Genomic DNA, 27,238 nt, shown 5'->3' with positions numbered 1-27,238 from the left:
AGACCAGAATATGTCTCTTGAGAAGAATTATGCACCTCTCTAGATTTTGCATATAAACTAACCTTTCCACTGGGAAACAATTGAGTTATTTTCAGGTAATTATCTTTTGTAGTTGCAGAGCTTTACTATTGCTTTTGACAAAAGTAAGTGATAGGACAGAATGCTGGAGAGAACTGTTTACTTTGTTCTGGAATGGGATAAAACTTTAAGAACGCAGGAATCGAGAACATGACTACAATTTTCAAGGCTTTCTGATGAAGCCCAAATTCAGTAGCTTTCCTATTGGCTACATGGTGGGCAAACATGTCCAATGGTCTAGGCCATAATAAAGAGAAGTGACCTCAGAGGGCTGGGGCAAGAAGATTTGATTCCTAATGGCATAGTGGCAGTGTTATGGAATCAGAGTGCCTGGTTTGGATGCTGGCTCCCTTGCATAATGATGGTGTGGCCATGGATAAGTAAGCCCATTTCACTGTGGCCCTGTTACCTTATCTTGTTACAAAGGTTGTCACAAGGATTGAGTGAAATAATACCTGGGAATGGCTTAATACAATGTCCAGCATATAGTGAGTATTCAGTGCTCTCAGGATTTTAAACTCCAGATCCAGAGACCTAGATCTAGGGAAAGGGAGAATAAAACGCAGGAACTGAGAACCATCCAGAGATTAAAGTTTGACTCAGATACGTGGTTAGTGGTGACCACAGCACTGTCCCATGCAGTAGATAGGACAGTTCTAGACCTGCTTGATCTGTCCAAGGTGATGGTCTTTCCCAAATAGAAGGGTGCTGTTCTTCAACCAACAAAAGCACTATACTCCCTTCCTGAAATGTCCAAATAAGTTATCAAGTTCCTTTGTAGAATTTAACATTTAAATTTAAAATACTGAGGGCGCCTGGGTGGCTCAGATGGTTAAGCATCTGCCTTCGGCTCAGGTCATGATCCCAGGGTCCTGGGATCAAGTCCCACATCGGGCTCTCTGCTCCTTGGGAGCCTGCTTCTCCCTCTGCCTCTCTCTCTCTCTCTCTGTCTCTCATGAATAAATAAATAAAATCTTTAAATTTAAAATACTGAAAGCAAACTAGAATTAAAAGGCAACCACCTTGGGGTGCCTGGGTGGCACAGTCAGTTGAGCATCTGACTCTTGGTTTTGGCTCTGGTTGTGATCTCAGGATCATGGGATTGAGTCCTGTATGGGGCTCTGTGATCTAAGTCTGCTAAGGTTTCTTTCTCCTTCTCCCTCTGCCCCCCGCCCCCCACTCTCTCTTGCTCTCTCTCAAATAAATAAATAAATCTTAAAAAAAAAAAAAAAAGCCGCCTTAACAGTCTATTTTACCAGAGCACTAAGGCAAGGAAAAAAGAAATGAAAGTTATTAAAATTAGAAAAGAATAATTAAAAGTGTCATTCAGAGATTAATATACTAGCAACGATTAGAAAAGTTTAAAAAAAAATACGGTTTACCATATAAAAAGTACCGTAAAAAATATCTAGGAAAAAATTTAACTGCAGATGTGCAGGAATGCCACACCAAAAAGTACAAAACATTGGGAGAAATTAATTAAGATCTTAAAAAATAGAAGCATATACCATGTTCATGGATTGGAATACTTAATATTTTAAAGATGTCCGTTCTCCTTAGATGACATATAGATTCTTTGAAATTTCAATTAGTGTCCCAGTAGGGTTTTTTCCTGTATAAGTTGACAAGTTGATTACAAAATTTAAATGGAAATGAAAAGTAATTATAATATACAAGGAAATATTTAAGAATAACAACAAATCTGGAGGTTTCATTTTACCAGTTCTAAGACTTGCTCTAAAACTAAATAATTGAAATTGTGGCATTGAAACAGAGATAGAAGGATCAATGGAACAGAGAGTCCAGAGACAAACCTACAGATAGGCAGTCACTTGACTTAAAAGAAGGACTACCCTACAATTAAGCGAGGGAGAGGAGAGTCTTTTCCAAGTTGATGTGAGATCACTTGTAGATTTGTAAGGAAAAAAATTAAACTTGATCCCTATGTCGTACACAAAAGTTATTTCAAGATGGATCATAGACTTAACACTAAAACTATCAACATTCTAGAAGAAAACATAAGAGAGTATCTTTATGACCTTTGAGAAGGCAAAGCTTTTTAAAAACAGAACCTATAATAAAAGAAAAAGATGGATAAATTTGACTTCATTAAAATTAATTTTGTTCATCTAAAATGTCCTTAAAAGAGTGAAAAAAGCAAGCCACAAACTTTGAAAAGATATTTGCAATACATGCAGGGACTCAAATCCAGAAGTATGTGTATGTGTATCAGACAACCCACTTTAAGAATGGACAAGAGACTTGAGCAGACACTTTATAAAGGAGGGTATCAGAATGTCTACTAAATATTTGAAAAAATAATGTTTAGCCAGAGATGGTCTCATCTCAACCAAATGCTGTTCTCAAATAAAATAAAATAAAATAGAAATTAAAATAACACACCTACCAAGATGGCTGATATTAAAATGACTGACAACATACAAAGTGTTAATGAAGATGTATAGAATTTTAACTTTCTTACATTGTGGGGGAGAAGATATATTGGTACAAGATTTTTGAAACAATGTTTGGCTATAATGACTAAAGCTGAATATATATCTACCCTATGACACAGATTATACTGTGAAGGTTACCAACAGAAATGAGTGCTTATGTCCACATGTATTTATTTATGATAGCCAAAACTGGAAACTTCCATTATCTACATAATGATGGGAAGGAATGAACTACTGACACATAACAACATGCAGACAGAATATTGACTTAAAGAAATCACAAGAGTACATATTGCATGGTTCCATTTATATAAAGTTCAAAAACAGGCTAATCTAATCTATGCCAGAAGTCAGAAAAGTGGTTGTCCTTTGGGAGTACTGAATACGGAAGGCTTGGGAGAACCTTCTGGAACGGTGTGAAAAATCATCAAGCTGTACCCTTAACAATTGTGCACTTTACTGTATGAAAGCCAAATATATCTCAATAATATATTTCCCCTTCCTTGTCTTTTGTTATGTGACAGTCTTTGAGTTTTCTTCCTATTCTTTTATGACATTTCTGTCTTCACTAGCTTTTCTCTCATTTTGTACAAAATTCTTTCCACAGTTCCATTATTTTCTTTTGCTACAGTCTGTGTCTTGGGCATCTTACCTGTGGCCTCACCTGTCTGTTTTCTGTAGGGGACCCTTACCCATATGTATTTTGCTCCAATCTGCCTCCTCCCATGGTGTCATAGAACTGACAGGGACTTCTAACTATTATCGAGCTCACCACCATATGCTTTGGTCCCCTCGATGGCATCCCCTGGGGTTGTCCAGTGTATGCTTCAGTTTCCTTGATGATGAAGCAATCACCCCTCTGCCAAAGTGCTGTCCAGGGAGTCCTTACCTTGACTTAGAATGTGCCTTGCCATATAAAAAGTCCTTTGGTTCCTAGGTCTACCTCTTACCTGTTACTGGTCAAGTCTGAATCCTCTTTGACAAGATGGAAGGAGCCTTCCCTGCTTTTCCTTTTTGTCAAGTCAAGCAGTCAAAGCTCCTTCAAGCTTTTTCCCAAACTACAGTCACACATTTCATTTCTCTCCCCTTCTGAACAGACCCCAATTTTATCATCAAAGTGTGGCACCCAGAATTAAATAGAAGACCTCAAGGTGATCTGACTTCTATGGACCATCGTCCCCTTTGTTGTAGTTGTTCTTTTCTGAATATATATAGTTGGGCATTTGTCTGTGTTAGTGCTCCAACTGCCTGGATTTGGATTTCTCAATCTGGATCTCCCTCAGAACATCAGACTCACCTTATCCAAAAATGAAACAATAATACACCTACTCACAGCAGTGATTCCTCTATCTTATTAAGACCAGCAGGTCAGGTTGCTCGCTTCCCACACAGGCAATTTGACCCTTAGCTCTACTAATCATAGGGCACCTGTTATACAACTACCTTACATTCTCTATTTGCATATGTGGGTTGGGGGAGGGGACCATTTATCCTGATGCAGATTATGCACTTATTCCTGTTCATTATTCAACTCGTATTGGACTTCTCCACTTAGAATCACCTTATCTAAAAATACAATCATCATCCACCTGCCCACACCAGCCCCTTCTGACTTCCTTATACTCTGGGTGTCTGTAATGGATGCTTCCTCCTTGCATCTGCCGTAAGAGCTCTTGTATCTGGCACTTCCTTTCCAAGTTCAAGTTTATAGTTCCCTAGCTCGGCTCTTCATTATCTGCCCTAGATTGTCCTTCCACCTCCAGCATCCACCCCTAGACAGAGATTTCAGTGGCTCACATAGGTTTACCTTATACAATGGAAGCCCTCCCCTGAGTCCAGGCCTTTGCCTGACCTACCTTTCCCTCTGAACTCTCAGTTCCCCCAGGGTTGGCCCAGATTCTCATGCCTTTGCCTTGGCACATCTGCTTTTAGCCAGGTGGTTCTGTCTAAACTAAATGCCTTTCCTCGTGCTCCCCCACTTGAACCTGCACCTGTCTTGGCCTCCCCTTCAGATGCCTACATCTAAAACAGGACCCCATTTGTGTCCCTACAGTGTCCATCTTAGACCTGGAACAAAATCCAGCGAATGTGTGTTAAATTGAATAAATATATGAATTACTTGCCCCTTTCATTAATCGGCAGAATAGAGATAGAAATAGTTGAAAATTACCATGGATAAATACGCTTTCCTAGAAATACTAGTCATTTCTGAAGCCAAGAGGTTTCCAAAATAGTGAACATATTTATGAGAATATTCAAAATAATCTTGTGGATATTAATGTAATCAAATGTATTTGAATAAAAGTCAAAGAATCTAATTTGGAGGTCCAGTGCTAAGGTTTAGATTGTTGGAAGTTCAGCAAAATTCTTAGCTTGTCCTTTGAAAGAAGACATTCCAGAGGAAAAAAAAATGATCGACCTGGAGAGGAAGTATGCCTTGCACTTGGATGTAAGTACACAGAAGTGAGGAAAATTTCATATAGTCACGGCAACCTGGCTTCTGGGGGAAAAAATTGAAATCATTGGTTAAGGAAAATTAGCCAGGATGTCCACTTTGAAGTGATCTGAATTAATCTAAATTTTCTCCATTACCCAAAAGTCTTTGGGAAGGGAATAAAATTATATCAGATTGAATCCTGGTTTTTCATAGGTACTATAATTTCTATTACCAAAAAATATTTCTCCGAATGTTGATACTCCTAGAACTGTCACCAGGAGATGTTTTATTTGGAAATGTTACTGTTCTCATGCAAACGTCAGCATTTGGAGTGACTGATCAGTACAATTGGGGTCTTTAGCCTGCTTTTCTTGTGCTCTTTTCAGACAACAAATGGGTAAGGGAAGAAGTCTTCTAAACTTACTGGAAATGTGATGTTTTGGAATTACCCATGATTACTATCTTAATTCCTTCCCTCCCTCCCCTATCAGTTTTTCTCAGGCACTATTCTATGGTTGGGGAAGTCGGGGTCAGGATCCCTTTAGGGACAAGGTCAGAGCAGAGGACAGGGTCAACTTGACAGTATGAGCTGAAAGAGAGAGAAACTACTCTTTGTAGGTAGAGGAACTGCCCCGGGAAGATCTTCAGAGGTTTCCTCCACCAGAGGGGAAACTGGACTTCCAGGTGCTCTCTTTTGCTTTGCTTTTAGATTCCACCTGGTCAATAATGGCCATCCGCATCAACTTACCCAATTCTTATTTCAACAACAAGATTTACATTTGTAAAAGGCATGAGAGGAGTATAATATGTTTAAATATATAATATGCTATACATTAATCAAATACTGACTGAGGTCTCAAAGTATTATTTTCCATGAAGATTTAAATGAGCAGATTCATCTTGGTCTTCAGAGAGAATCATGTGGATCACACAGAATCATAATAGTGATAATACAATGCAGTGATCCTTGCAGTGAAAAAGGTATATAAATTAAGATGCATTAACTAAGTGCAGTGATGGTTCCAGGGAGTGAGGGATACATGTGTTCAGGAACTCAGAGCAGACATGGGGTGTGATGGCAAGGACCAGCAGATGGGGCAGTGGTGATTGATGAAGCAAAGATGAATCTGGGCTTTCCACTGACCAGCTGCTCGTGCAGCCCATGAGCACCTCTTCCAGGTACAAAATGAGAATCGAATGCTGCCCACTTCATAAAGCTGCTGTGATGTGGCTTAAGGGAGTCACATGAAATGTACTTAACACAGTACCTTGCCTGTAATCAAGTCTTAATAAACACCAGCAGTTGCCTGCTGTAGTTTGAGATGGATCTTAAAGGATGGGCAGGTTTGTAGCAAGAGTTGGTAGTAGAGGGTAAGGTGTTTTACGCTGAGCAGCCACCGTGTGTGTGTGTGTGTGTGTGCGTGTGCGTGTGCGTGTGTGACGTGCACCAGACAAGGGATAGGGGATATCCATGTGGTGTTAGTGACCAGTAAGGTTTTGAGGGCTATTGCATAAGGAAATGCTGCCCAATAGAAATAAAAAGTGATGGGGCGCCTGGATGGCTCAGTCGGTTAAGCATCTGCCTTCAGCTCAGGTCACGATCTCAGGGCCCTGGGATCGATCCCCGCATTGTGCTCCCTGCTCAGTGGGGAGTCTGTTTCTCCTTTTCCCTCTGCCCCTTCTCTCCACTCATGCTCTGTCTCTCCCTTTCTATCTCAAATAAATAAATAAAATCTTTTAAAAAAGAAATATAATGTGAACCACATATATCATTTTAAAATTTCTAGTGGTTAATGTTTTTTTAAAATAGGTAAAATTAAATATTTATTTATTTAATTTTATTTATTTCTTTAACATAGAACAAGAGAGAGAGAGAGAGCGCACAAGCAGGGGAGCAGGAGAGGGAGAAGAAGTCTCCCCGCTAAGCAGGGAGCCCGATGCAGGGCTCGATTCTGAGACCCTGGGATCATGACCTGAGCCAAAGGCAGACACTTAACCGACAGAGCCACCCATGTGCCCAAAATTAATTTTAATGATATATTTTCTTTAATCCAGTATATCAGTTTCAACATGTGAGCAATGTAAAAATTTTTAAATGAAGTGTTGTACATTCTTTTTTACTAAGTCTTCAAAACCTGGTGTGTGTTTTCTACTTACAACACATCTGAATTCAGACGCGCCACATTATAGGGGATCAACAACCATGCGGGCTAGTCACTGCGTCGGACAGCCCAGCCATACGGAGTCTCACTCTGATAATAGTAGCACCATTTTCTTTGCACTCTTTCTCTCCGTCGTCCTCCCTAAAGAGATAGATGGCAGTGCCTTTCTCCGATACAGTTAATTTAAGGAAATGGAAAAGAGGGAGAAAACATGCTCTGGGTCACCGTCTTTCACAGCTGGTCTAATCCTGAGATGGTCAGCCATAAAAGCTCTTTGGTTAAAGAATTTTGGGAGACACTAGAACATAAATTAACCCTTCCAGATTATAGTCACATAGAGGCTCTAGAAATCTTGCAACAAAAAAACTACCCCGTTTTACTTTGTGTAACTCCACATTTCCCAGTTCATTAGGATTATAAAAAAATGTTTTCTTTTAACACATACTAACTTTGGTAACATTGTCTGGCAGCCTGTTTTCTTCAATCTGTTTTACCTTGAGGGTTTCAGTTTTTAAATACTTCATAAGGGCTTTAGAGCTTCTGTTGAGTATTAGGTGTGTGCAGTCACACCTAATAGATGCTTAATCAGTATTTGCTGATCAATGAATACTTGTGATCAAGACACTCCCCCATAAATTTAGCTTTTTTCCATAGAGAAATGAAATTAAAACAAGATAATTTAAAGTTGTGAAGGTGAGAAACACTTTAGTATTCCCTAGAGAAAGTCTGATTTGCTAGGCAACCAGTGTAAGTTTGAAATGAATTTGCATTTCTCTTAGGAACACGACCATGTTAAAGTTCAATGACCAAGTGAGAACAGACGCCCTTTGCTGAGGAAATACCTCTGTGTGCCCTCGGTGAGACCAGCACAGCAACCCTTCCAACTCCTTCACTCCAACTGATTGGAAGTCTCCATCAGTCAGCTGCTCTTTTTAATGATCAGTTATATTTTTCTTATATAAAGATGATCTTTATGTGGCTGGTGTTTTACATTTCTGTATGGAAGATTTTATAACATATGTCATACATATCCACCGTTAGCTCAGTTTAATATCTATACATACTTAAGATTTGTTTGGGTTTGCTGAGTTCTTGTATTTTTCTGAGTCAAAATCCCTGTGGAAGTTGGCTAATAGCATTTTGCCTGGCAGGTTTTTTACCTCAGGGGCTCAGAACGCTTTGTCTTAAGCACTCAGGGATGCTACTGCAGCAACATTAGTGAAAATTGAATATTGGTGGCAACATTTAATTCTCTTTATTTTGCCTGTGCATTGAGAGCACCAGATACCTGACAATGGTCTGATGTCACAAGCATGGTAACTAAGATACTGCAATGACAGCAAATCCCCTTCTCCCGATAGCCAGATGTGCTTATTAGCCTACCTAGTGCATTATTTTGTTAAATCAAAATTGGAAATGTATGCCAGGATGCTAGAACTCAGTCAACAGTATTAATGCAAATACCTACTTCAGGCTCCATACTGTGTGATGCACGATGGTGTATGAGCAAAGGAAAAACTAAGACCAGCACCCCTGAACTACACACATTGAAACAACGTCATTGAGTTCGAAGAGTGGTAAGCTTGGGGGTCCACAATGCAGTTGTTTAAAGATTTTTCAAAAAATGAATACACAGGCATATTTGTGTACGAGAGGTAATGTACATATGAGTCTGACCTTTCCTGTTTTGTCACATGAAAGATGTGGATTATACAGATTTTCAAAATGGGCATCTGTAAATATGGACTTATTTTCAGGGCTTCACACATGGTTTTGGGAATTTCTGAAATATATGTTTATTCTGAGGATAGTGTTTACTAATTAACTATTCTAGGTCATCTAAGGCAGTGTTTTTCAAACTGTGGGTCATGACCCCCTAAGAGATTGTGAAATAGGAACTTGGGCACATCCAGCCTTGTTTTATTTTTTATTTTTATTTTATTTTTTTTATTATTTTTTTATTGTTAGGTTAATCCCCATACATTACATCATTAGTTTTAGATGTAGTGTTCCATGATTCATTGTTTGTGCATAACACCCAGTGCTCCATGCAGAACATGCCCTCCTCAATACCCATCACCAGGCTAACCCATCCTCCCACCCACCTCCCCGCTAGAACCCTCAGTTTGTTTTTCAGAGTCCATCATCTCTCATGGTTCATCTACCCCTCCAATTTCCCCCCCTTCATTCTTCCCCTCCTGCTATCTTCTTCTTCTTCTTTTTTTTTTCTTAACATATATTGCATTATTTGTTTCAGAGGTACAGATCTGAGATTCAACAGTCTTGCACAATTCACAGCGCTTACCAGAGCACATACCCTCCCCAGTGTCTATCACCCAGTCACCCCATCCCTCCCACCCCACCGCCCACTCCAGCAACCCTCAGTTTGTTTCCTGCGATTAAGAATTCCTCATATCAGTGAGATCATATGACACATGTCTTTCTCTGTTTGACTTATTTCACTCAGCATAATACCCTCCAGTTCCATCCACGTCGTTGCAAATGGCAAGATCTCATTTCTTTTGATGGCTGCATAATATTCCATTGTATATATATATATACCACATCTTCTTTATCCATTAATCTGTCAATGGACATCTTGGCTCTTCCCACAGTTTGGCTATTGTGGACATTGCTGCTATAAACATTGGGGTGCACATACCCTTTCAGATCCCTACTTTTGTATCTTTGGGGTAAATACCCAGTAGTGCAATTCCTGGATTGTATGGTAGCTCTATTTTCAACTTTTTTGAGGAACCTCCATACTGTTTTCCAGAGTGGCTGCACCAGCTTGCATTCCCACCAACAATGTAGGAGGGTTCCCCTTTCTCCGCATCCCCGCCAACATCTCTCATTTCCTGACTTGTTAATTTTAGCCATTCTGACTAGTGTGAGGTCGTATCTCATTGAGGTTTTGATTTGGATTTCCCTGATGCCGAGCGATATTGAGCTCTTTTTCATGTGTCTGTTGGCCATTTGGATGTCTTCTTTGGAAAAATGTCTGTTCATGTCTTCTGCCCATTTCTTCATTGAGTTCTTTGTTCTTTGGGTGTTGAGTTTGATAAATTCTTTATAGATTTTGGATACTAGCCCTTTATCTGATATGTCATTTGCAAATATCTTCTCCCATTCTGTCAATTGTCTTTTGGTTTTGTTGACTGTTTCCTTTGCTTTGCAAAAGCTTTTTATCTTGATGAAGTCCCAATAGTTCATTTTTGCCCTTGCTTCCCTTGCCTTTGGCGATGTTTCTAGGAAGAAGTTGCTGTGGCTGGGTTGAAGAGGTTGCTGCCTGTGTTCTCCTTTAGGATTTGGATGGACTCCTGTCTCACATTGAGGTCTTTCAACCATTTGGAGTCTATATTTGTGTGTGGTATAAGGAAATGGTCCAGTTTCCTTCTTCTGCATGTGGCTGTCCAATTTTCCCAACACCATTTGTTGAAGAGACTGTCTTTTTTCCATTGGACATTCCTGCTTTGTCAAAGATGAGTTGACCATAGAGTTGAGGGTCCATTTCTGGGCTCTCTATTCTGTTCCATTGGTCTATGTGTCTGTTTTTGTGCCAGTACCATGCTGTCTTGATGATGACAGCTTTGTAATAGAGCTGGAAGTCCGGAATTGTGATGCCGCCGGCTTTGCTTTTCTTTTTCAACATTCCTCTGGCTATGTGGGGTCTTTTCTGGTTCCATACAAATTTTAGGATTATTTGTTCCATTTCTTTGAAAAAAGTGGATGGTATTTTTTTTTTAACTCTTTTAAATTTTATTATATTATGTTAGTCACCATACAATACATCATTAGTTTTCGATGTAGCAATCCACAATCCATTGTTAAAAGTGGATGGTATTTTGATGGGGATTGCATTGAATGTGTAGATTGCTCTAGGTAGCATTGACATCTTCACAATATTTGTTCTTCCAATCCATGAGCATGGAACTTTTTTCCATTTCTTTGTATCTTCCTCAATTTCTTTCATGAGTATTTTATAGTTTTTTGAATACAGATCCTTTGTCTCTTTGGTTAGATTTATTCCTAGGTATCTTATGGTTTTGGGTGCAATTGTAAATGGGATCGACTCCTTAATTTCTCTTTCTTCTGTCTTGTTGTTGGTGTATAGGAATGCCACTGACTTCTGTGCATTGATTTTATATCCTGCCACTTGACTTAATTCCTGTATGAGTTCTAGCAGTTTTGGGGTGGAGTCTTTTGGGTTTTCCACATAAAGTATCATATCATCTGCAAAGAGTGAGAGTTTGACTTCTTCTTTGCCAATTTGGATGCCTTTGATTTCTTTTTGTTGTCTGATTGCTGTGGCTAGGACTTCCAATACTATGTTGAATAGCAGTGGTGATAGTGGACATCCCTGCCACGTTCCTGACCTTAGGGGGAAAGCTCTCAGTTTTTCCCCATTGAGAATAATATTCGCTGTAGGTTTTTCATAGATGGCTTTTATGATATTGAGGTATGTACCCTCGATCCCTATACTCTGAAGAGTTTTGATCAAGAAAGGATGCTGTACTTTGTCAAAAGCTTTTTCTGCATCTATTGAGAGGATCATATGATTCTTGTTCTTTCTTTTGTTAATGTATTGTATCACATTGATTGATTTGCGGATGTTGAACCAACCTTGCAGCCCAGGGATAAATCCCACTTGGTCATGGTGAATAATCCTTTTAATGTACTGTTGGATCCTATTGGCTAGTATTTTGGTGAGAATTTTTGCATCCATGTTCATCAGGGATATTGGTCTGTAATTCTCCTTTTTGATGGGGTCTTTGTCTGGTTTTGGGATCAAGGTAATGCTGGCCTCATAAAATGAGTTTGGAAGTTTTCCTTCCGTTTCTATTTTTTGGAACAGTTTCAGAAGAATAGGTATTAATTCTTCTTGAAATGTTTGGTAGAATTCCCCTGGGAAACCATCTGGCCCTGGGCTTTTGTGTTTTGGGAGATTTTTGATGACTGCTTCAATTTCCTTAGTGGTTATAGGTCTGTTCAGGTTTTCTATTTCATCCTGGTTCAGTTTTGGTAGTTGATACATCTCTAGGAATGCATCCATTTCTTCCAGGTTATCTAATTTGCTGGCATAGAGTTGCTCATAATATGTTCTTATAATTGTTTGTATTTCTTTGGTGTTGGTTGTGATCTCTCCCCTTTCATTCATGATTTTGTTGATTTGGGTCATTTCTCTTCTCTTTTTGATAAGTCTGGCCAGGGGTTTATCAATCTTGTTAATTCTTTCAAAGAACCAGCTCCTAGTTTCGTTGATCTGTTCTACTGTTCTTTTGGTTTCTATTTCATTGATTTCTGCTCTGATCTTTATTATTTCTCTTCTCCTGCTGGGTTTAGGCTTTATTTGCTGTTCTTTCTCCAGCTCCTTTAGGTGTAGGGTTAGGTTGTGTACTTGAGACCTTTCTTGTTTCTTGAGAAAGGCTTGTATTGCTATATACTTTCCTCTTAGGACTGCCTTTGCTGCATCCCAAAGATTTTGAACAGTTGTGTTTTCATTTCATTGGTTTCCATGTATTTTTTTAATTCTTCTTTAATTTCCTGGTTGACCCATTCATTCCTTAGTAGGATGCTCTTTAGCCTCCATGTATTTGAGTTCTTTCCGACTTTCCTCTTGTGATTGAGTTCTAGTTTCAAAGCATTGTGGTCTGAAAATAGGCAGCGAATGATCCCAATCTTTTGGTACCGGTTGAGATGTGATTTATGACCTAGGATGTGATCTATTCTGGAGAATGTTCCATGGGCACTAGAGAAGAATGTGTATTCTGTTGCTTTGGGGTGGAATGTTCTGAATATGTCTGTGAAGTCCATTTGGTCCAGTGTGTCATTTAAAGTCTTTATTTCCTTGTTTATCTTTTGCTTAGATGATCTGTGCATTTCAGTGAGGGGGATGTTAAAGTCCCCCACTATTATTGTATTGTTGTCCATGTGTTTCTTTGCTTTTGTTATTAATTGCCTTATATAATTGGCTGCTCCCATGTTAGGGGGGCATAGATATTTACAATTGTTAGATCTTCTTGTTGGATAGATCCTTTAAGTATGATATAGTGTCCTTCCTCATCTCTTATTACAGTCTTTGGTTTAAAATCTAATTTGTCTGATATAAGGATTGCCACCCCAGCTTTCTTTTGGTGTCCATTAGCATGGTAAATGGTTTTCCACCCCCTCACTTTCAATCTCGGGGTGTCTTTGGTTCTAAAATGAGTCTCTTGCAGACAGCATATCGATGGGTCTTGTTTTTTAATCCAGTCTTTTAGCCTGTGTCTTTTGATTGGGGCATTTAGCCCATTTACATTCAGGGTAACTATTGAAAGATAGGAATTTAGTGCCATTGTATTGTCTGTAAGGTGACTGTTACCGTATATTGTCTGTGTTCCTTTCTGGTCTATGTTGCTTTTAGGCTCTCTCTTTGCTTAGAGGACCCCTTTCAAGATTTCCTGTAGGGCTCGTTTTGTGTTTGCAAATTCCTTTAGTTTTTGTTTGTCCGGGAAGCTTTTTATCTCTCCTTCAATTTTCAATGACAGCCTAGCTGGATGTAGTATTCTTGGCTGCATATTTCTCTCATTTAGTGCTCTGAATATATCCTGCCAGTCCTTTCTGGCCTGCCAGGTCTCTGTGGATAGGTCTGTTGCCAATCTAATGTTTCTACCATTGTAGGTTACATATCTCTTCTCCCGAGCTGCTTTCAGGATTTTCTCTTTGTCTATGAGACTTGTAAGTTTTACTATTAGATGTCGGGGCGTTGACCTATTTTTATTGATTTTGAGAGGGGTTCTCTGTGCTTCCTGGATTTTCATGCCTGTTTCTTTCCCCAAATTAGGTAAATTCTCTGCTATAATTTGCTCCATTATACCTTCTGCCCCTCTCTCTCTTTTTTCTTCTTCTTCTGGGATCCCAGTTATTCTAATGTTGTTTTGTCTTATGGTATCGCTTATCTCTCGAATTCTGCCCTCGTGATCCAGTAGTTGTTTATCTCTCTTTTTCTCAGTTTCTTTATTTTCCATCATTTCATCTTCTACATTACTGATTCTCTCTTCTGCCTCATTTATTCTAGCACTTAGCGCCCCCATTTTTGATTGCACCTCATTAATAGCCTTTTTGATTTCTACTTGGTTGGATTTTAGCTCTTTTACTTCTCCAGAAAGGGTTTCTCTAATAACTTCCATATTTTTTTCAAGCCCAGCTAGTATCTTTAAAGTGATGATTCTGAACTCTAGATCTGACATTGTACTAATGTCCGTATTGAGTAGGTCCCTGGCAGTCGGTACCACCTCTTGTTCTTTTTGTTGAGGTGATTTTTTCCATCTTGTCATTTTGTGCAGAGGAGAATAGATTAATGAGAGAACAAAATGCTAGCAGAGTAACAACGTCCCCAGAAAATATACTCTAAACAAATCAGAAACGACCTGAGTAGTGGGAAAAGAAAGGGAAAGAGAGAAAAAAGAAAAAAGAAAGAAAAGAAAAAGATAAAGATAAAAACAAACAAAAACAAACAAAACAAAACAACAACAACAAAAAGAATCAGGATGTGATCAAATATGATCAGGCTGGTATATAGATCAGTGCCACACACTACATTTTGGGTGTATTTTGGTCTGTTAGAAGAAAGTGCCTCCCAAAATTTTAAAGAAAGAAAAAGTTATATATGCACAAAAATAAGGGTTGATATGATGAAGGGATGGAATATGACTGTAAAGATGGAAATTATAAAAAATTTTATAAAAGGAGTTGATAAGAAGTTGTTTGAAAAAAGAAAGAAGAGGATTTAAAAAAAGAAAAAGAAAAAAAAAGGGAGAGGATGTGATCAGGCAGGGGAATAGAAAACACCATATACTAGAGATTTAGGGTATATTTTAATCTCTTAGAAGAAACTATGTCAAAATTTTAAAGAGAGAACAACTTATTTTTTTAAGCCAAAAATATGGGTAACTACTATGAAGAGATAGAATATGACTCTAAAAATGAAAAATAAAAATGTTTTTTTTAAAAAAAGGGATTGATAAGATGTTGGTTGAAAAAGGGAAAAAGAAAAATTCAAAAAGAAATGAAAAGACAAAAATACAGTGAAAAAAATTAACTTTGAAAGACTAAAGAATCATGGTAAAAAAGCCGTGAATTCTATGTGCAGTAGTCCCCTAGCGCTGGAGTTCTGCCGTTCTCATTGATCGGTAAACTTGGTCTTGGCTGGCTGTTCTCGCTGATCTTCTGGGGAGGGGCCTGTTGCCGTGGTTTCCAAATGTCTCTGCCGGAGGCGGAATTGCCCCGCCCTTGCCCCCTCCTGGCTAAGTAATCTTCTCGGGTTTGCTCTCCGGGGGCTTTTGTTCCCTGCGAGCTTTCCGTACAGCTTTGGAGGCGGAGAGTGAAAATGGCGGCCTCCCAATCTCCACCCCGGAGGAGCCGAGAACTCGGGGCCCCGCTCCTCAGTGAGCCCCCAGAGAAAAGCCGTCAGTCACTCCCGTCTCCCCGGTCTCCGGCCGCACTCAGTGCTCACCCGGCCTGTGACCGCGCGTTTCTATCTCTGGCACCCGACCCCGGGTGGAGTCTCCAAACCCGGCAGATCCCTGCGGTGCACTCCCGCGCGGCTCCTCCCGGGGGAGGAAGGTGAGTCTCCCCGGATCTGCCACTTGTTGGGTCCCTGCCGGAGGAGCAGGGGCCCGACTGTGCTGCGGATCACTGTTTATGGCAACCCTGAGCTGAGAGCCCGCGCCTGGGCTCCACCTCTGCAGCCGGCTTCCCTGCTCCGTTACCTGGGAGCTCTGCCACACTCAGGCACTCCCGGTCTTCCTGTGACCCCGAGGGTCCTGAGACCACAGTGTCCCGGAGGGTTCCACCCCCCCGCTTAGCCACCAGAGTGATGTCCCTCAGCGGAGCAGACTTTTAAAAGTTCCGATTTTGTGCTCCGCGGCTCTATCACTTGCCAGAAGCGGCCGACGGAGGCCCCTCCCCCGCCGTCTATCCTCCCGAATATCGCCTCGGATTCACTTCTCCGAACGTCCTACTTTCCAGAAAGTGGTCGCTTTTCTGATGAGAGAGTTGTTGCTCTTCTTTTCTTCGATCTCCTGTTGAGTTTGTAGGTGTTCAGAATGGTTTGATCCCTATCTAGCTGAATTCCTGAGAGGAGACGAAATCCAGGTCGCCTACTCCTCCGCCATCTTGCTCCGCCCCCCCGTTTTATTTTTTTAAAAGATTTATGTATTTATTTGAGAGAGAGAGAGAGAGTGGGGGAGGGGCAGAGGGAGAAAATCTCAAGCAGACTGCCTGCTGAGTGGGGAGGCCCTTGTGGGCGTTCGATCCCATGCCCCATGAGATCATGACCTGAGCTGAAACCAAGAGTCAGATGCATAACCAAATGTACCACTCAGGCGCCCCCAGCCTTGTTTTAAATAAAAGTGAATGGAACAGAAAACATCCGGATGTAAGAGCTAAGTACTGTTTTATAAAATGTTTGTTTCTGGAGCACCTGAGTGGTGCCTACTTTGACCTACTCTTGGTTTTGGCTCGTCTCGGGCTCCATGCTTAGCGTGGAGTCTGCTTGAGATTCTCTCTCTCCTCCCTGTGCCCCTCCCACTTGTGCTCTCTCTCTCTCTCTCAAATAAATAAAATATTTTAAAAAATATTTGTTTCTGCTTTGAATGTATGTTTATGGTGTAGGTTATGATCTGAAATGTATTTATTACTGTGGACAGAAGTCAAATGAGTTTGAAAGTCATTAATTGCTAAATCACTGGTTCTTCACCTTCGCTGCACACTGGAATCACCCAGTGGGCTTTGAAAAATAGGGCTGCATGGGTCCATGCCCCAGGGATTCTGCTGTTTTTGCTTTGAGGTGTGACCTAAGCATGGGGCATGCTTAAAACTTAGATATGTAGGTAGGAAGAAGAGCCCTTGAAGAGCTGAGCCTTCAAGACAAGCTCTGCTAGGTAATTTCATTGCCTGCCTCTGGATTCTCATTTATTTAATTTGCCTTGGGACCAAGTTGTCCTACAAATTGGAATTGTGGCAGGGTCTAGGGAAGGAGCAGAGTGGGCTTAGGAGATAGATAATGGCTGCCCCAAGTGAAGAACAAATGCAGTCTTGTGGGGTAAAAAATAAAAGTTTCACAGTAGTTCAGATAGAGAAATGTGGAGGGAGAATGTAGAGTGAAAAAGAGACAGGGATAATTAGAATTGTGTGAACATCCCACCTGCCATTCCACTCTGCGAGTGAATGGCCCGGAGTCAGCGTGACATGGGACCCCCAGAGCTTGCTGTTGCTCTAGGTGGTCGTTTATGGGTGCCTCTCACTACTGCAAGTCCCTCCACACACCAAACTGCATTTAAGGGTAATTCCTTTCCTTTTTTCTTTTATTTTTTTTATAATTTTTTAAAAAATTTTAATTCCGATATAGTTAACATACAGTATTATATTAGTTTCAGGTATACAGTATAGTGATTCAACAGTACTGTTTACTACTAACCTACTTTGTTGAGGGTTTTTATCATGAATGGATGTTGTCCTCTGTCAAAGCTTTTTCTGCATCTTTTGAAATCATCACGGGGCTTTTATCCTTTCTCTTATTGATGTAATGTATCACATTGATTGATTTCTGAATACTGAACCATCTTTGCAAGTGGGGATAAATCCCACTTGATTGTGGTGAATGAGTTCTTAATTTAGTGTTGGATTTGGTTTGCTAGTATTTTATGAGAATTTTTGCATCCATGTTCATCAGGGATATTGGCCTGTAGTTCTCTTTTTTCAGTGGAGTCTTTATCTGGTTTTGGTTTCAGGGTAATGCTGGCCTCATAGAATGAATTTGGACATTTTCCTTCCTTTTCTATTTTTTGGAATTGTTTGAGAAGAATCAGTATTAATTCTTCATTATGTGTTTGGTAACATTCCCCTGTGAAGCTATCTATCTGGTCCTGGACTGTCTTTTGTTGGGAGTTTCTTGATGACTGATTCAGTGTCATTGCTAGTAATCATTCTGTTCACATTTTCTATTTCTTCCTGATTCACTTTTGGGAGGCTATGTGTTTCTAGGAGTTTATCCATTTCTTCCAGGTTTCCAGTTTGTTGGCATGTACTTTTTCGTAAAATTCTCTCACAATCCTTTGCATTTCTGTGGTGTTGGTTGTTCTTTCTCCTTTTTCATTTTTCATTTTATTTATTTAAGTGCTTCCTCTCTCTCTCTCTCCCCCTCCCTCCCTCTTCTCTCCTTCTTTCTCATCCTACCCCCTCCCTCTCTCTCTTTTTATGAATGTAGATAAAAGTTCATCAGTTTTGTTGATCTTTTCAAAGAACCAGCTTCTGGTTTCATTGATCTGTTTTATTGTTTTTATAGTTTCCCTATTTCATGTATCTCTTCTCTAATGTTTATTATGTCCTTCCTTCCACTGGTTTTGATTTTGTTTGTTCTTCTTTTTCAAACTCGTTTAGGTGTAAGGCTCACTTGTTTATTTGAGACTTTTCTTGCTTCTTAAGGTAAGCCTGTATTATGAACTTCCCGTTTAGAACAGCTTTTGCTGCATCCCAAAGATTTTGGACTATTTTGTTTTCATTTTCATTTGTCTCCATGTATTTTTAAATTTCATCTTTGATTTTTTTGGTTGCCCCATTCATTGTTTAGTAGCATATTATTATTATTATTATTTAAGATTTTATTTATTTATTTGACAGAGAGAGACACAGCGAGAGAGGGAACACAAGCAGGAGGGAGTGGGAGAGGGAGAAGCAGGCTTCCCGCTGAGCAGGGAGCCCGATGTGGGGCTCGATCCCAGGACCCTGGGATCATGACCTGAGGCGAAGGCAGACGCTTAACGACTGAGCCACCCAGGTACCCCTAGTAGCATATTATTTAACCTCCATGTATTTATGCTCTTTCCAGACTTTTTCTTGTGGTTGATTTCTAGTTTCATATTTTTGTGGTCAGAAAAGATGCATGGTATGACTAATCTTTTTGAATTTGTTGAGACTTATTTTGTGGCCCAATACGTGATCTATTCTGGAGAACGTTCCTTGTGCACTTGAAAAGAATGTGTATTCTGCTGTTCTAGGATTGAATGTTCTGAATACATTTGTTAAATCCATCTGGTCCCATATGTCATTCAAAGCCACAGTTTGTTGATTTTGTTTGGATGATCTATCCATTGATGTGAGTCTGGTACTAACGTTCCCTACTATTATTGCATTACTATTAATTACTTCATTTGTGTTTGTTATTAACTGTTTTATATATTTGAGTGCACCCATGTTCGGTGTATAAATATTTACAATTATTTTTTCTTCTTGTTGGATTGTTCCTTTTTTTTTTTTTTTTAAAGATTTTATTTATTTATTTGAGAGAGAGAGTGAGAGAGCACAAGAGAGGGGAGCGGGAGAGGGAGGAGCGGACTCCCCGCTGAGCAGGGAGCCCGATGCGGGACCCGATCCCGGGACTCCAGGATCATGACCTGAGCCGAAGGCAGTCGCCCAACCAACTGAGCCACCCAGGCGCCCGGATTGTTTCTTTTATGATTATACATTTTCCGTCTTTGTCTCTTGTTACAGTTTTTGTTTTAAAATTTTAAGGGAAATTCTTCGTTTATTCTCTTATGGTAGTCCTTCCCTCACAGAAGATGAAACTCTGCTATATTCATGTTACAAGGAGTGACTGAGTTTTATCAAAACATCATCATCTAATACATTAAATTAATCTTGTTACTTCTAATTCTGTTGGTTTACATTCTTGTTCTTATATGGCTTCCTTTGCTCGGTGTGACTGTGTGGCTCACCGTGAATATAGTGGGCCAGTAAATTAACTCCCAACTTCTTGTATATCTGTTAGCAAAGATTAGAAGACATTGTGAAATGATGTGAATGGGCCTTAAAGCTTACTTCCACTATTTATCAGTAACCTTATCTATGTGTGAAATAGGAGTCAGAGGAAAACCTGTATTAGAAAGGAAAGTGGGGGGGTGCCTGGGTGGCTCAGTTGGTTGAGCCTCTGACTCTTGGTTTCAGCTCAGGTCATGATCTCAGGGTCCTGGGATTGAACTCCGGGTCAGGCTTTGCACTCCGCAGGGAGTCTGCCTGGGGATTCTGTCCTCCCTCTGCCCCTCCCCTTACTTGAGCACTCACGCGTGCTGTCTCTCTAAAATACATGAATAAGTCTTTAAAAAAAAAATAAGGAAAGTGGGATTTAAATTGTTACCTAAAAAAGGTGAGGATGATAATGATGGTGACCACGGATATTGGTGACGGTGGCAGTGAACATTTATTGAGCTATTCACTAAGTAACTTGGAGTGGGCCAGTGTTTTCCATGGATTACTTTACCTGATCCCTAGAACACCCCTTTGAGGTAGGTGCTATTACAGGACCCCATTTTACACAGAAGGAACCCAAGTTAAGTGATTTGCCTGAGAGATGCAGCTGGGATTCAAGATCAAATGTGTTGCCCCCAGGCCTGAGAACTGACTCTTCTCTGGAGTGAGGAGAGGGCCACGGAGGCTGTTCCAGGCCAGAGGCTGAACTTGATTCCAGAGAATGAAGGGAACGCATGTGACATGACATGCTGGAGAGGGAGTCAGTCCAGTTACACAGCCTGATGGAAGAGCTGAAACTATGAAATATTACCAAAGAGTAACAAAAATAATATGAGAGAATCTTCTTATACTGATGTAGGGAGTTGATAGGACATCTTGAGCATGGAATAAGCAAGGTGGAGGATGACACACAATGAACATGTATTTGGAAAAGAAACACATTGTGTGTATGTGGGAGAGAGAAAGAGAGAGATATTAAATCTTCGAATGCACAGAAGTGATCTGGAAAGATATAATCCCAAATTATAACTGTCCTCCTTTGCCAAGGATGTGGGCTCCAGGTGTTAGTGGTGATGGTCAAAAGAACTTGAGCTTTGATCTAATATTTGTGTTTTGTTTCTGTTTGTTTGCAAGCAATTTGACTGCATTTGTGTGCTTAGGTAATTTTGCAAATGTTAGGGCTTTGATACAGAAAAAATGAAATAGGGGGATAATTCAGAATTTCATATTCAGGTTGGTCCCATCTCCAAAGTCCTAGACTGGAAGATTACACAATTCTTTAAATTTGTAGAAGTTGATATGATGCAAGGGCATAATGGAAAACAATTTGACACTTCATTGATAGAGAAGACAGCTTGGTTGCTAATTAGCTCCATTTTTTTTTTTTTTAAGTGAAAGAATATTTGGGAGTTTTAGAAATCTGAGCATTGGCATAGGGATTTAGAGAACATTCTGGTAAAGAAAGTCCATCTTTAGTTATCTGGCCCAGAGGTGGGAATGAGGGCCAGACAAGGAAGGGAAGGCCATTGGCTGCACTCCTAGCTATCACTGCATCCTTCCAGAGCCCAGTGAGGCAAGCCCTCTTGTGGTTGTGCACGGTATTTTTAAAATGTTTCCAAAAGGGGCGCCTGGGTGGCTCAGTCGTTAAGCGTCTGCTTTTGGTTCAGGTCATGATCCCAGGATCCTGGGATCGAGCCCCACATCAGGCACCCTGCTCGGCGGGAAGCCTGCTTCTCCCTCTCCCACTTCCCCTGCTTGTGTTCCCTCTCTCGCTGTGTCTCTCTCTGTCCTATAAATAAATAAATAAAATCTTTAAAATAAAATAAAATGTTTCCAAAACCCTAAACGGCTAATTCTGTGTGTTGTAGATGGAGACAAGAGATCTGGACTTCTGAACTTCTACTGGAAAAGATAAAATGTGCAAGCCCTTCGGGATGCTGGGGAGGCTGGGGCTGAACTGAAGAGGGAGACAGGGACATGCCGGCGTGAAGGGTATGTAACATTGACATTATAAAACCCAGTGTGTGGCAACCTGGGGACGTTCCTCGATTTCTAGGTTCAGCTGTGCGTCAGAGAGATTGTGCACTCTAGCTCGGTTATATTGGCGTGAGTGTGACTTCTCTGACAGGGGGCAGCTGTGTACCTGTTTCCAGGTGTCTGAGGGATTCAGTGTAGGATGTATTGGTCGCGGGACCACACCAACACCAAGGTGGTTGAGGAGAACATAAACTATAGCTCCTGTTGATGGAGCACGGACTACGTGCCAGGTGAGGCTCTAAGCAGTTTAATGGATTAATTCATTTAATTCCCACAACACCACCGTGAAGCAGGCACGGCTGTTGTCCCCCGTTGTAGAAGTGGGACCACCAGGGAGCACAAAGAAGCTGGTTGCTCGCCAAGAGGGGTTGTGATGGTGGGACCCCATCCCAACATAAAAGCCTTATTCTGTCTGCTCTCTCCCTCTCTTGTACATTTCTTCCCGTCCCCGCTTTTCTCTTTCTCTTTTTTCGTAGCATCATAGGTCTCCATATAACAGGGAATTAGCATCAAAGGGATGTCAGTAGACATCACTGGCAGATCTGATCTTCCAAGAATGGCCACAACACTATTGCTTGGAACCTTGCCATGCTCCCTCAGGCAGGGAAGGCTACCTTCCCTCTCCTGGAGTCGGGGTAGAATTCAGTGACAGAGAGAAGGTGGCGGAGGGACACAGAGTGGCTTCAGTGCCATATCATCAAAGACGACATGGCTTGTACCTGGCTATCTTCTTCTCTAGGCACACCTGTCTTTGAGATCAGCCACCATTGGCCCAGTCCCCATAGAAAGGCCACATGTAGGGGTTGCGGCCACCAGCCCCACCTAAGGCCACACTGACATGTGAGCGAGGCTTTGGGTGGCTCCAGCCCCCAGCGTTGGAGCTGCCCCCGCTGATGTCGAGCAGAGAAGAGACAAACTGTCCCTGATGAACTGTTCCTGCTCAGCCTTGCCCCCATAGCAGATTCGTGAGCAACACTAACATGGTCATCGTTTCGAGGTGTCTCATTCATACTCACTGCAACACCATTTAAGGTAGAAGGCATTACACTCATTTACAAGTAAGGAGATAGGGGCCCATTGAGATGATGTGACTCACCCAGGCCCCACGATGAGGTGGGATTTGAGTCCAGGTCTAGTCTACCCAAGCTTAGGAGATCCACCACTGCCCAGCTGTCCACTCCTTCTGGATCAAGAGCTGGGGCCTTTGCTGCCACTTAGACACTGCTGCTCTCAGAGAAAGCCAATCCATTTGGCAAAAGAGGACAAGACAGTAAAACAGAAGAACTAGCTTTACACAGTCTGCTGTGACTCTGCTTCCTTAATTTGAACCCGAGGTAAATGTTGCCAGTCCTGGCTCAGACATACAGTTCCCTCAGGAAGCCAGCTACCTTCCCTCCATGAGCTTAGACTCGATGGGATCTGCTCATGTCCTGCGAGATACTTTTCCGTATCATGTGAAGTAACATTCGTGTGACCAGATACTTCTGTCACCAACATGGCTATTTCTTGTTTGACTTCAGGCTCCCTGAGGCCAGGGATGGTCCTGTCTCTGGTCTCCTCACCTCATGTCTTCTAGCACAGATTCTGACTCCCAGAGGACAGTGAATAAAGGCATGAGAAATAAATAACCACAGAGCATCAACTAAGAATTTTCTCAACAATGATGACAGTAGAGCGAGGAAGTGCAAAATTCCAGATATAAATACCGACGTCTTATCTTGCGGCTGATGATTTGTCTTTTGAAGTCAGAGGTTTCTTTTTCACTTCCTTTGTCTTTCCTGTTAGATAAAACATCTTCGTGTTTGACTTCTATAAAAAAACGACTTCAATGAAATGCAGTGGTCAATTAACAATGGCAGGAACTGGCAGCGCTCTGACACACTCTATTTCACTGCATTGTTATCCAAGTGAAAAACATTTTCAGATGTGCGACATGGGAGATTTGATTTTGGTGCAAATGCTGAAATAGGACGTGTAGCTTCTGCATTCGTTCTGGGCAGCCTTTACTCATAGGAATGGGGGCCCTTGTGTCTTTGATCTTGTATTTAGCTATGAGCACGTCATTGGTGGCTGCTCGAGAACTGTGGATAACTCCTATCTCTACCTTGTCCAGAATGTCCGCTTGTTTACCCTACACTTCGCAGGTGTAGGGCTCCAGTTATAAAGGAGGTGGCAGCAGGACCAGAATCTGAGGATTGTTTTTCTTTGTTGTTGTTATTATGAGGGATGAATAAATGCATGCAAAGTGTGAGGCCAGTTTAAGTCTTTAATCATATTTTTTTATGGCCCAATCCATCAGTTAGCTTTTGCTGCCTTAAAAAAACCACCCCTAGAACATAGTAGCTTAAAATAATAGCCATTTATTTAGTTTAGGATTCTGCAGGTTAAATGGTTTGGGCTGGGCTCCGCTGGTCTGGCTGGCTCAGCTGGGCTGACACATGCGTCTTCAGTCAGCTACCAGGTTGGTGATGGCAGCCTCGCCTGGGAGGGCACACCTCTGTTCTGCGTGTCTCTCATCCCCCCGCAGGTTGGGGCTCTAAGAGAATGAGCACACATGGCTTCTTGAGGCTAGGGCTTGAAATGACACAGGGTCACATCTGCCAGATTCTATTGGCCAGTCCAGACTCAAGAGAAAAGAAATCGACCCCAGCCCTTGATGGGAGGAACTGCAAAGCTGCCTTGCAAAAGGCAGGCATGTAGGAAGAGTGGAGAACTGTGGTCGTCTTTGCAACCCACAACACCACATGAAATGCCAATATTGTACCGAGGGAATTAACAACATTACGACAGAGAATGAAAGGAGACCACGTGCATGGCTGATAACTTACGAGAAAAATGGCCCTGGGCTGAGAAGAGAGGACAGCAGGAAGAAGCTCAGATGGATACAGGATAGCAGAGCCACCAGCCATTTTCCCCTTTCCCCTCCCGCCTAACTCTGTGGAAGGGGGATTGAGAGGGAGGGGTGCGGCAGAGCACAGGGGGCGTAGTTGGTAGGAAAGACTCTTTGCTTTTGCTGTTCTCTTTCCTCCTATTGTCAGTGGAGTGGAGGGAGGGAGTAGCAGGTGATGAAAGTGTGGCTCTCTCATGTCTCACTTGGGGGAGCCAGCAGAGAGGGAGGGGAAGGGTCAAATGGTCTGTCTTCCAAATGGCTTTGTTCCCATGGGATCTCAGGAAGGCTTCAGCTACGAACACTTGGCCTCGTGAGACTACCACACGTTCACGGTCACATTTCATCATCACAACAGCCCTGTAAGGGTGGGATCATTATTATCCTCACTTTACAGATGGGGAAACTGAGTGCTAAGAGGTCAAGGAACTTGCCCTCGCAGTCGCAGTTGGGCATTGGCAAAGATGGGGTTCAAAGCCCAGCTGTGTGATGGCTTCCATGGGGCACCTGGCTGAACCCCGCCATGCCGATGTGGCCTGCGGGTTTGACAAAAATGGCAGCTCTCAAACAGGTGTGATCAGAGCACTTGGGGTTTACTCCCTCCCCTTTCCCTGGCCTCCATTTGGATCCTGGCCTGAGGAGCATGCTATGGAAGGGTAGCACTGGTGGGATGTCATCACCAGCGGAGAATCTGGCAAGCAGCAAGTAAGCAGCTATCTTTGGGAAGACCCCCAGCTTCCCCTGGGTAAGCAGGGATGGGTCATTTTCAGTCCCAACTGGGTGATCCATCTCCTCCTCCTGGCTGAGTCCGGAGGCCCCAGAGGCTGGGTTTGAGTGCCCTATTTCACAGGACCCAGAGTGTGCTCTGGTAGGGTCTAGAGCAAGCCTAGGCCTCTGCTCACCAGACCAAAATCCTCAGGCCACTACTGGGCCCATCTGACACAGCTCTGCTGGAAATACCTCCCATGCCTTAATTAACCACGCACACGGAGGAGCACAGCCTGACTGGTGTCTTTCGCTGGACGCCTCTCTGATGTTCTCTGGTTCTCAGGCTTCTCCTTTTTCCATGCAAGAGAATCTCACCAATTAAATATAGCAGAGAATGCTTGTTTTTCCTGTTGCTCTCCTTGCTCACTGTTTAGTTAAAGGCTAGTGCTGCCATCCACTGGCTGAGAGTTTTAAAATGATTTCATGAAGAATTTCTCTCTTTTCCTGTCATTCTTCTTTTTCCCTCTGTATTTTCCTCAGTTCTACTGGTTCTTTCCAACATGCAAATGCAGCTTCGAAGCCTGATAGTAATAAGGATAAGTGAGTCTTGTTGGAAATAGTAGCATTGCTTTAAGGCTTGCGATGAGTCAGGTCCTGTTCTAGGTATGTCACCCGTTCTTTCCTCACATGGCCCTGAGAGGTAGTGAGGCCCTGTCTTTGTCCCCATTTTACAGATGAGAAAATGGAGAGCACTGAAGTCATCTGTGTGTCATGGTGTCTGGCATATTCGAGGGCTCGATGAGTGTTAGCTTTTATTTGTAAAAATGGGCCGTATCTTAGCTTGGGTCAAGAATTTGTGTGCAGGGGCGCCTGGGTGGCTCAGTTGGTTAAGCGACTGCCTTTGGCTCAGGTCATGGTCTCAGGGTCCTGGGATCAAGCCCCACATTGGGCTCCCTGCTCGGCGGGAAGCCTGCTTCTCCCTCTCCCACTCCCCCTGCTTGTGTTCCCTCTCTCACTGTGTCTCTCTCTGTCAAATAAATAAATAAAATCTTTAAAAAAAAAAAGAATTTGTGTGCAGTGACACGTGGACACACAGTGAAGGAGGGGGTGGGGTTGGGAAGGGGGGAGGCCATCAGGATGTGACCATGAGTAGGTGACAATAGGTAGCTGGGGCTCAATCCCACTGGAGATCTGTGACAGATGGTGTAGGATACATCTTGGAATTATCCCACCAAGGGACGCGGAAGCTCGGGTATTCTTGGAGAAATCATGGGGATCTTTTTAAAGCAGTTGCAGACTTCCTCATTGTAATCCTGTCTGTTGCCACCCATTTGTCCAGGGAAAGAAGCAGGGGAAAGCTCTTGTGCATTATTCCCCTTGGCTTCCTGAACTTCCCCTTTGTTCTCTGCCTCTGCTGTCACTGGACAACATACCACCCCCAAGCTCAGTGGAAAATTAACAATGAGCATTTATTTAGCTCATGCAACTAAAGGTTGGCTGCGGTTTGGCTGATCTGGGTTGAGCTCAGCTGGGTGGCTCTGCTTCCGGCATACATCCAGCTAACCTTGGCTTCTCTTGGCTGAGATATGGTCTCGGGCCAGCTCCATCTGAGTGCATTCTGAGTCAGGCTTCTGGGCAGTTGCTACCCAAAGAAGGCTCTTCTCATGACCATGACAGAGGCACAGGG

At 42.1% G+C, this 27,238-nt stretch overlaps 1 protein-coding gene across 2 annotated transcripts in view; it reads left to right on the top strand.

Annotated features, from left to right (window-relative positions):
• Positions 1 to 27,238, top strand: part of RIN2 (Ras and Rab interactor 2) — a 237,165-nt gene that overhangs the window by 36,877 nt on the left and 173,050 nt on the right. For both annotated transcript variants that reach the window (XM_035005760.1, XM_035005759.1), the window contains exon 2: positions 21,788 to 21,911. The gene's annotated coding sequence lies outside the window, so the exon portion shown is untranslated. The remainder of the gene's footprint in view (positions 1 to 21,787; positions 21,912 to 27,238) is intronic.

The sequence above is a fragment of the Mirounga leonina genome, unplaced genomic scaffold, assembly GCF_011800145.1.
Source record: "Mirounga leonina isolate KUSES-001 unplaced genomic scaffold, KU_Mleo_1.0 Mir_150, whole genome shotgun sequence".
NCBI lineage: Eukaryota > Metazoa > Chordata > Mammalia > Carnivora > Phocidae > Mirounga > Mirounga leonina.
Note: the sequence above shows the minus strand (reverse complement) of the source record. Positions and strands in the feature narration are given on the sequence as shown.